General features: G+C 38.9%; 1 pseudogene; it reads left to right on the plus strand.

Annotated features, from left to right (window-relative positions):
- Positions 1-886: 886 nt before the first annotated feature.
- On the plus strand, positions 887-2,462 carry LOC149567061 (pentatricopeptide repeat-containing protein At2g34400-like; annotated as a pseudogene).
- The last annotated feature ends 8,865 nt before the right edge of the window (positions 2,463-11,327 follow it).

Consider the following 11,327-nt stretch of genomic DNA (forward strand, 5'->3'; position numbering starts at 1 on the left):
CTTCGATCTAACCTTTTCAGAGGAGCAGCGCGTAGCGAGGTGGTAAGTTTTATGGCATTTCCTACATCTGAAGGGAATACACTCATAATCAAAAAGTTGAATCAAAGAGCCATTAGGAGAGGCCAACTTAATCATTTCTTGGAGCCCCTTGAAGATGTCTATCTCCACTAGAATGCGAGCATACATCGTCTGAAACACATTGGAAGATGCAGTATCAACCAGCAAAAAATCCCCAAGGGCCTCCCCCACAGCCTCCAGGACAGAATCCAGCCATAAGTGAAGGGGAAGATTAGGCAACCTTACCCACTGTTGCCCGGTTATAAAATTCTTTAAATTTTATAAGCCTCTATTAATTTTTAAAACTTGCCTAGTTTTAAACATCAAATTGGCCATTCTATCTTTGAAATTTGCGAGTCTTTAAGCCTCCGTGTCTCCGGCTCGTTCTCAGCTCCGCACAGCACTTGAGATCATCGAAATCCAGCTTCTGAGCCTCAAGATATTAAAGGTTGATGATTGCCTTCAAAAACGTGTATTTCTTAACCTTTAACTTCTTAAAAGGTTAATGATTGCCTTCAAAAACGCGTATTTCTTAACCTTTAACTTCTTAAAAGGTTAATGTTAACCTCCAAAAACGTGTTTTTCTTAACCTCCAAATAAAAGGTTAATGTTAACCACCAAAAATAGGTTTTTCTTAACCTCTCCAATAGGTTAATGATAATGTCCAAAAACACGTTTTTCTTAACCTCTTCAACGTGGGTGCCCAGATAGAAGGCATATTGAAGGTTACAGAAGAAAAGTAACATGCTGATGGATTTTGGAAATCTGTTTACCAACAACTCTATAAGGGGAATTCATTTGGCTAATGCTTTTGATCACCACAGGGACTTGTAATGGCTGTGGTCGCCTTAGAAAACCCTTCATTATTTTCATTTTCTGTAGGGATTCTTCCCCGAACAAAGAAAAAGGAATCGCCTTGCAATGTCCATACCAATTATGGTGTTTCGGAAAAATTGACCATTAGAATACGTAACAAAGACATAACACAAAACAGTAACACAGACTACAATGCCTATATTTCTTCTTTGTTGAGATCGTGTTGGGGTTTAGGATTGCTGAAGAAAATTCATGGCAATATTGTCAAAAGTGGGCTTGAAGAGGAAATCTTAGTGGAAGCTAAAGCTAAGATCATTGATTTGTACGGCATATTTGGCGACGTGGGATATGCCTGTCTTTTCTTTAGAGAAATGGAGACATCCAACAGGTTTGTGTGGAACATTATGATCAGAGCTTGTGCCAACAATGCCTGCTTTGAAGAAACGCTTGAACTGTTTCGTCAAATGTAGTGTGCAGGTATAGAACCCAATAAGTTTACTTTTCCCTTTGTTATCAAGGCATGCACGGGGCTTTTGGATTTGGAACAGGGCAGGGAGATTCACAAACTTGTCGTAAGAGATGGCCTCGAAGCAGATGCGTATGTTGGACTGGCTCTTGTAAATATGTATGCCAAATGTGGAAGCATAGAGGATGCACGCCAAGTGTTTGACAAAATACCAGAGAGAAATTTGGTGTTATGGGCTTCAATGATTTCTAGGTATGTAGGAGTCGAAGATGGCAATTCAGCATTGGGATTGTTTCGTGAGATGACGCACCTGAAAGAAATTGAGTTGGATTTTGGGTGCTTTGCTAGTGGTCTCATGGCTTGTGGCCTTACCAAAGCTCTGTTGCAGGGTAAGTCTATACATGCTTGGGTGATTAGATCTGGATTTGAATCCGACTCGAGTGTGATTTGTGCTCTGCTACACATGTATGGAAACTGTGGATCTGGATATTTGAACAGACTGTTTGACAAAGCGCCTCATCGAGATTTGCCAATGTGGAATGCTATGATATCAACATGTGCTACGAATGGCCATGGATTGAAAGCTTTAGAAATATTTTTTTTGAAATGCAAAAATTTGGCATCGAACCCAACTCTTTCACTTTTGCCAATGTGATCCCTGCATTTTCTCTTACTGGAGATCTAGAGCAGGCAAAGTGGATCCATAAGTGGGTAATTAGCAGAGGATTCGAGTCCAATATTTATGTTGGAACTGCCCTTATAGATATGTATGCCAAATGTGGTAGTGTGGAGGTTGCACGAGAGGTGTTTGATAAAATGCCTAGAAAAAAAATGAAGCGACATGGATCGCAATGATTGCTGGGTTGCTGTGGCAGACAGAGATTGCCAACATTTTAATGAAATAACCATTGACCCTTCAGTGAAGCACTATGCACGCAAGGTTGACATTCTCGGGAATGCTGGACGCTTCGAAGAAGCATGTGACTTTATCAGAAAGATGCAATTAGAAGATCTTGCTTCTATCTGGGGGATTTTGCTCGAGGCATTGCAACTCTTTAATCAAATGCAACAGTCTGGGTTGAAATCAGATCTATTTACATTTCCTTCTACAGTCAGTGTATGAGCAATTAATGTTGTGAAGGATTATTTCTTTTTCCATACTCAATATGTCCAACTTGGCGATGATCATGAAGAAGAGTCTTATCAAGTAACACAACAAGTCAATGATTGGACCATCTGAAGACATGTTCTAAGCTATACATTTCAATTAGTGGTCATTGTTATTTGAGGTTAATTTTGTTGAGGTTAATTAACCTCACCCAAATCACGTATTTGAGAGGTAGTTACTAACCACAGAAGGGTAGTTATTAACCTCTATGTCTATATAAGGGCTCTTTTGGGCTTTGTAAAGGGACTTTTTTTTTTTTTTGGTTGGAAAAATAAGGGAACACTATGCTGAAATTTTGATCTAGGGATAAATTTTGGAAAGTATGTACACTTTTTATCTCTGAATTGAAAAATCTCTATCGTTTTTCTTGGTGCAAGGAAATGAAATGAGATCTACTTTGGGTTTCTTATTTTAAAATCCAAATTGTTATACGTTGTAGTGGACATTCTCATGGTGCTATGCGAATGTTTACAGATGATAATGAATGTGCTTAATAATACAGGTTGCTTTCAAGCGTAGTTCTTTGGTATCTCTGTTATCGATCTTGTTAATCTCCGAAGGCTGTGAGGGCGTGTGGTGCATTCACCTTCCACAACTTTCTCTTAAATTTTGAAGTTTTAGATTCTTTAATTGAAAAACCTTTTAAAAATTATATCTTACGAGGGAGCTGCCCCTCCCAACGCAGAGGAAGGCCGGATATCAAGGGCCTATCCAACTGTTGTGAACGATTTGCCACATACACTCCATTGGGCAAATTCTTCTGTGACAAATCTGTTTACCAATAGATTTTTGGCGACTCTGCTGGGGAGACTGAACAGAAAGATTGACAGTCGCCTATGATGAAGTACAATGGTGCTTCCACATGAGAACATTTTTCCTGTTCTCCAACCGAACCTTGGCTTTCAAGACACCCAAGAAGATATCTTCTCAGACTTGAACACTCTTGCCTGGAGGTGTAGACGAAGTGTACAAGAATATCATCAAGTTAATCGAGTTCTTGAAGAAGAAGAAGAGTTCGGAGAAATCTTGCGAAGAGCCCCTATTGGTCAGGACGTTATAGTTATTGAAAGAATAGTGGTCATTCCAAGAAGAAACAGACAAAATCTTGGTCATATTCAAGGGCAAATAAATAATAACAACTAAGCTGGCTGATAAACCATACACTCGGGTTGATAGACAAAAGGGTTTGGTAGACGAAGACTTTGAAGCCCTCCGAAAGTTAGATTTTAAGCCAATTACTCCTAAGAAGAAGAAAAAGGTCAAGTCTGTTAGTAGGTCTTCTTCTCCAACTAAGGCTACGGTTTCCCCTACGGCCTTTCAAGCTTTTCTTTTTCCAGGTACTATTGTACCTTCAGCTATAAATTTACAGCCCTTGAATATCATTCTTCCGACCATGGCACATCAAGCACCGCAGCCACCAGTCCCATGGGGAGCTGCTATTGGCCCTCTAAATTTAGGAAACCAACTACATGACATGCCCGTTGGTTCTCGAAAAATTCTTCCCAAGTTTTCTGGTGACGGAAAAGTCACTACTGATCAGCATATAAGTGCATTCTTTACAGCAAGCGGTGTTCTTGCAATCCAATATGAAGATGTTTCTGTCCGTCTTTTTGTTGAAACACTTATCCAAGCCGCAGCTGAATGGTTTGGACAGCTACCAGCTAGATCAATTACCTCTTGGGTAACTTTGATTCAGGCTTTTGAGAGGAGATTTAAGACTGCTGAAGATGAACATTTGCTCCTTTCCCAGTTGACTTCAATGAAGAAGGAAATTCATGAACCCATGCGAGAATTCATTGCTCGTTTTAATCAGACGGTGAATCGAATCCCTGTTAACAAAAGACCCACTGAAGAAAATCAAATGACTTTCTTCATCAGTGCTCAACCTTCTGATGTAAGTTTTCAAATACGAAGGACAAGACCCGTTAATCTAGCGGCTGCGCAAACCTTGGCTATCGAGGTGGAAGATGACTTGCTTAGTTCAAGGAAATGGAGTCGTGATCTACAAAAGGGAAAAGGTCAACAACCCCCTGTCACTACCACTGATCCTTTATATCAGAAATTGGCTAATGACCTATTACAACTCAAAAAGAAATTGCCCTCTAATCCTCCACCTTTGTATCAAGATATTCCAAGGAGGAATTATCTGCCATATCAACAAAATAGGCCAACTAAGTGGCTACCCCAATCGACACCAAGATTAGCCATCGAACATCCCTCATCATCTGGTAAACAAGCTTCTATGTGTGATTTTCACCTAACAATAGATCATGATGGCGCAAACTATCCTGAGATGGCTAGATTCATGCAAATGCATTTGACTGCGGAGAAGATAGAAGAATATGTGGCTCTTGAAGATGTGACAGAACCCGCTGTTGGAACCTCTTCCATAAATTTCCTGGAGTATGAATCTGATGATGACCAAACTGAAGATATCAACAATCATTCTTGCAATGCGACTACACCAAGTTGGAGACAGAGATTGGAAGAAAAATGGAGTAAACAAGCGAAAGAAAAAGCCTCTGATGAGACTGCTAAGAGGATTCTGTCTCATAAGCATACTCCAGAAGGGCCTTCTCAAGCGAAGGAGACAGATAAGGGTAAAACACCTCCCACCATGGAAGACTCTTTTGATTTTATTGATCATTGCAAGAAGACCAAAGTACAAATTTCTCAATTGGATTACCTAAAAGCCAACCCTCATCAATTAGAAAGGTTGATCCAATGTGTTGGCAAAGAAAAACGTTCACCTGAGATCACTATCAACCATGAATCAAGAGTTTCTCTAGAAGTGGAAGATAATTTGGAAGGGCCCATGACTGAGAAAGAATCTTTTGTTGCGGCGTCTTTGTCAGACAAACCTGAGCCTTTCTATGTTTCTCTTTATATAGTTGGATGCAAGTTAAGTAATTGTATCATTGATTCTGGTGCATCTGATAATGTCATGCCTTCAAAGGTAGCACATGCCTTAGGTCTCTCTCTGAATAAACCTTCTGGAAAAGTGTATTCTATGGAGGCAAAACAAGTCCCGCTAGTTGGCCAGTTGAAAGATGCTCAAGTAGCACTTGCAGCACATCCTGAGAAGAAGTTAAAACTAAACATCCTGGTTGCTGATAGTCCTGCCAGTTATGGGATGCTTTTGAGCAGAAGTTTTTGCAAAGATCTTGGTGGTGAAATCAAAATGGACATGTCTCATGCCCTTATCCCTATTGGAAATAAGAAGGTTAAGCTTGATCCTGAACCCAAAGCTAAATATACAGTGTTGAAATCAGATGATCCCAGAGCTGAAATATTATATGTTGATATTGGGCATGGAACGTACATGATGACGTCCAATGAAGGAGATGTAACTAAACCTCTCATGCCTGATATAACCAATGAATTATGGTCAATGGAGTTTGACGGAAGTTCTTCTTCTTCCGGTTCAGGTGCTGGGATAGTGTTGATATCACCACAAGGAGAGAAATTTTCCAAAGCTTACAAGTTGGCTTTTGAGACCACCAATAATACCGCAGAATATGAAGCTCTCCTACTTGGTCTCGAGTATGCAAGAGGAAAAGGAATCAAACAACTCAAGGTATCAGGAGATGCAGAATTAGTTGTCAATCAGGTATGTAGGCAATATCAAGCAAAGAATTCGAAATTGAAGGCATATAGGAATAGAGTGTGGGATGAGATCGAGCATTTCGATGCTTTTTCCTTATTTGCTATTCCTCGTGAACAAAATTCTAAGGCAGATTGTCTTGCAGTCTCTGCGTCTCTACTTATCCCTCATCCTGAGTTCAACAGAGATGTTTATACAGTAGAGATGATTCATAGACCCAGTGTGCCTGATAATGATCGACACTGGCAAGTTTTTGATGATGATGGGCAAATAATTGCATTTCTCGAGGGGAGGCCTCCATTTTCAGACCTAAAATTTGAAGGATCGCGCAATCATAATGGAAAACAAGAAGACGATCCTGAGGTTATTCAATTGGAAGGTAATGTTATCCCGAGAGGATTAGTCACCCTAGAGAGTCTTTTTAATAAAGAAGACAAAAGGAAAGAGAAAGTTGAGGACACTAAACCTTCTAATTGTTCGGGTTATGAGAAAGTAAATATTGGTTCTCAGGGAAATCCAAAGATGGTCCTAATAGGGAAAAACTTGACTTTAGAAGAAAAAGAAGCATTCATGAAATTATTGAGAGCCTACCAAGACGTTTTTGCCTGGGGTTATGAAGATCTAAAGGAATTCATGGATGGGAAATTTAAACATCAGATTCCCTTGAAACCTGGTTCAACTCCCTTTCGGCAAAAGCAAAGACAATTCAATCCCAAGGTGGCTGACGCTATTTTTAATGAGGTTGATAAGATGCTTAAAGCAAAGATTATCTATCCCATTCACCACTCAACATGGGTAGCTAATATTGTTCCTGTTAGGAAAAAGAATGGTGAGATAAGAATATGTGTTGACTTTCGCAATTTGAATCAGGCGTCACTCAAGGATAATTATGGACTCCCTGTCATGGATCATATTTTGCAGTTGGTATCTGGCTCTAAACTCATGTCAATGTTAGATGGCTTCTCCAGTTATAACCAGATCAGTGTTGCACCTGAAGATCAACATAAAACTGCTTTTACCACTCCATGGGGTATGTTTGCCTACAATTGTATGCCTTTTGGTTTGATAAATGCTGGGGCCACCTTCCAAAGGGCCATGGATCATTCATTCAAGGATTTCAAGAATAAGATCATTGTTATGTATCTTGATGATCTTACAGTGTTTTCAAAATAGAGAAGAGATCATGTGCATCATCTAGAAGCAATATTACATCGATGTCGAACTCAAGGCATCTCACTGAATCCTAAGAAGTCTATATTTGGGGTGACAGAAGGCAAACTACTGGGACATATCGTCTCCAAAGAGGGCATTCGGATAGATCCTGAGCGGGTGAAAGCTATCCAACAGTTGTCACTTCCCATGAGTAAACCAGGAATTAGATCTTTCTTTGGGCAGATAAACTTTATAAGGAGGTTCATACCAGACTTCTCTGAGATAACAAAGTCAATTGTGGATATGATGAAAGGGAATACTAATTTTAAGTGGACAAAAGAAGGTAAGGCTTCTTTTGAACAAATCAAGACTGAAATTGCTCATGCGCCTACCCTTTCTTATCCAAATTTTTCTAAGGATTTTCATTTGTATTGTTATGCCTCCGAAAACACTTTATCTGCTATACTTACCCAACTTGACAAAGACAATACTGAGGCCCCAATAGCATTCATGAGTATCCCTCTTAAGAAACATGAATTGAAATACTCCTTGATCAAGAAAAATGCTTATGCTCTAGTTAGAGCAGTGAAACAGTTCAGGTTTTACATCCTAAACTCTCACTCCAAGGTGTTTGTCCCTGACTCGGCAGTGAAGACTATTCTGACACAACAAGAAATTGGCGTGAACAAAAGGGCCTCCTGGATAGCTAAAGTACAAGAATATGATCTCGATATAAAACCTACAAAGCTTGTCAGGGGAAAAGGTTTGTGTAAGGCAATTGCGGAAGGATCTTCTAAAGAAGGGATGAAGGAAGAAATGCCTTTAGTTTTATTCATTAGTAATGTTGATGACTGGTTTTCAAATATTGCCTATTTTCTGACATATGGGGAATGTCCTGCTCATTTATCACCTAAAGAGAAGAGGACCTTAAAATTGAAATCTGCAAAATACATTCTTTGGAATGACGCCTTATACAAGAAAGGGATAGATGGTACTTTTCTGAGATGTGTTGATTCTGAACAGAGAAAGGAGTTGCTCCAGTTATTTCACAACGAAGCGTGTGGGGGTCATTACTCGGCATCAGTAACAGCTTACAAAATTTTGAGAAATTGTTTTTACTGGCCCGGGATATTCAAAGATGCAGAAGAATGGGTGAAGAAGTGCGACTCTTGTTAGTACTTCAAAGGAAAAGTCCAATTGGCTGCACTGCCCTTGAAACCAGTGGTGATCGAAGAACCCTTTCAACAATGGGGTTTGGATTTCATAGGTCCTATTCATCCTTCATCCTCTGCTAGACACACTCATATTTTGATGGCAACTGACTATTTTACCAACTGGGTGGAAGCGACTCCAGTAAAACAAACAACTTCAGAAGTGGTGTGCAATTTTATCAAACAAAACATTCTGGTTAGGTTTGGTGTGCCGAATAAAATTGTTACTGACAATGCTACCAACTTCTCTTCCCAAGAGATATCATCATTTTGCTATCAATACGGGATTATTCTCTCTCATTCCTCTGATTATTTTGCACAAGGAAATGGTCAGGCATAATCAAGCAATAAAAATATTATGACCATTGTGCGAAAACTGATAGATGTTAATCAAAGATCCTGGCACAAGCACCTGTACGATGCACTGTGGGCAGATCGTACCACTAAAAAGAGAGCAACGAGATTTTCTCCCTTCAAGATCCTGTATGGAACTGAGCTAGCTCTTCCTCTTCCTTTAGAGCTATCCACCTTGAAATTACAGAGTGCCATTGAGAATCTTGAATTCAAAGATGCTCTTGAGAAACGAATGTTGTATTTGACAAAGTTGGAAGAAGAAAGAGAGATGGTTGTTGATAGAATTCAGGAACATCAATCCCGTGTCAAGAGGTTATTTGATAGAAAGGCTAAGCAGAGGATGTTTCAAGAAGGCGATTTTGTCTTGCTTTGGGATAAGCATAGAGAGCCAAAAGGATTGCATGGAAAATTTGACTCCTTATGGCGAGGCCCGTTCCAGATCAAAGAGGTATGCGGAAAGAACTCTTTTATTTTGTCATACCTGAGCGGTACCCCGTTGCCCTTACCTTATAATGGGCAACACCTAAAACATTATCATCAGTAGAAGGTGTCCGTACACCTTTTTGTATATAGGTCGTCCCGTTTTTGGTGTGCTCTTGTTAGTTGGTGTTGTTTTAGCCTTTCTTTCTGTTGTCCTATTTTTGGTTTTTGTGTTCCCTCTTTTGTAATTTGGTCCCTCAAATGATTCTATTTCACAAGCCCAATGGATAAGGCACTACTTCATTATTCTGGATTCGAGCTTCGTCCTTGTCAGTCCTTATCCCTAGTTAGAGCCAGCTGTTGCCCGGTTATAAAATTCTTTAAATTTTATAAGCCTCTATTAATTTTTAAAACTTGCCTAGTTTTAAACATCAAATTGGCAATTCTATCTTTGAAATTTGCGAGTCTTTAAGCCTCCGTGTCTCCGGCTCGTTCTCAGCTCCGCACAACACTTGAGATCATCGAAATCCAGCTTCTGAGCCTCAAGATATTAAAGGTTAATGATTGCCTTCAAAAACGTGTATTTCTTAACCTTTAACTTCTTAAAAGGTTAATAATTGCCTTCAAAAACGCGTATTTCTTAACCTTTAACTTCTTAAAAGGTTAATGTTAACCTCCAAAAACGTGTTTTTCTTAACCTCCAAATAAAAGGTTAATGTTAACCACCAAAAATAGGTTTTTCTTAACCTCTCCAATAGGTTAATGATAATGTCCAAAAACACGTTTTTCTTAACCTCTTCAACGTGGGTGCCCAGATAGAAGGCATATTGAAGGTTACAGAAGAAAAGTAACATGCTGATGAATTTTGGAAATCTGTTTACCAACAACTCTATAAGGGGAATTCATTTGGCTAATGCTTTTGATCACCACAGGGACTTGTAATGGCTGTGGTCGCCTTAGAAAACCCTTCATTATTTTCATTTTCTGTAGGGATTCTTCCCCGAACAAAGAAAAAGGAATCGCCTTGCAATGTCCATACCAATTATGGTGTTTCGGAAAAATTGACCATTAGAATACGTAACAAAGACATAACACAAAACAGTAACACAGACTACAATGCCTATATTTCTTCTTTGTTGAGATCGTGTTGGGGTTTAGGATTGCTGAAGCAAATTCATGGCAATATTGTCAAAAGTGGGCTTGAAGAGGAAATCTTATCTCTGAATTGAAAAATCTCTATCGTTTTTCTTGGTGCAAGGAAATGAAATGAGATCTACTTTGGGTTTCTTATTTTAAAATACAATTGTTATACGTTGTAGTGGACATTCTCATGGTGCTATGCGAATGTTTACAGATGATAATGAATGTGCTTAATAATACAGGTTGCTTTCAAGCGTAGTTCTTGGGTATCTCTGTTATCGATCTTGTTAATCTCCGAAGGCTGTGAGGGCGTGTGGTGCATTCACCTTCCACAACTTTCTCTTAAATTTTGAGTTTTAGATTCTTTAATTGAAAAACCTTTTAAAAATTATATCTTACGAGGGAGCTGCCCCTCCCAACGCAGAGGAAGGCCGGATATCAAGGGCCTATCCATTGGGCAAATTCTTCTGTGACAAATCTGTTTACCGACACCCACAGAGGAAACTTATTAAAGGATTCAATCAATGGATCAAAATCCACATATCAAGGTTTGAATGCTTTGAATTTAATGTTGAAGAGAATGCTTTGACAAGTAAATGTCATATTCTACTATTTCTTTTGTAAGGGAACATTAGGGACAAGGTTTGAAAAATAAATGCCATTTTTTTTTGCTTGTTTGGATAATTCTTTAGTAAAGCATTATAATAGTCACATGTTCGTTATTGGGTTAATACATTTTTCTCTAATTATAGAATACATTGGAATATATTATAAAACAACCACTTAAAAATTACTATACATGATCTCAAGTTTAGGTGAATAAATAAAGGCTTCCCAACATACATGCATTCAATATAACATATTACTTATCCATATTTTCATTGAGTAGATTTAAATTTCTTTAAAGGAATCCAACTTAAATTGGTCTAAGTGCATAGT

Source organism: Cupressus sempervirens, chromosome 3 (assembly GCF_028749045.1).
Source record: "Cupressus sempervirens isolate cs-2001-9-10 chromosome 3, ASM2874904v1, whole genome shotgun sequence".
Lineage (NCBI taxonomy): Eukaryota > Viridiplantae > Streptophyta > Pinopsida > Cupressales > Cupressaceae > Cupressus > Cupressus sempervirens.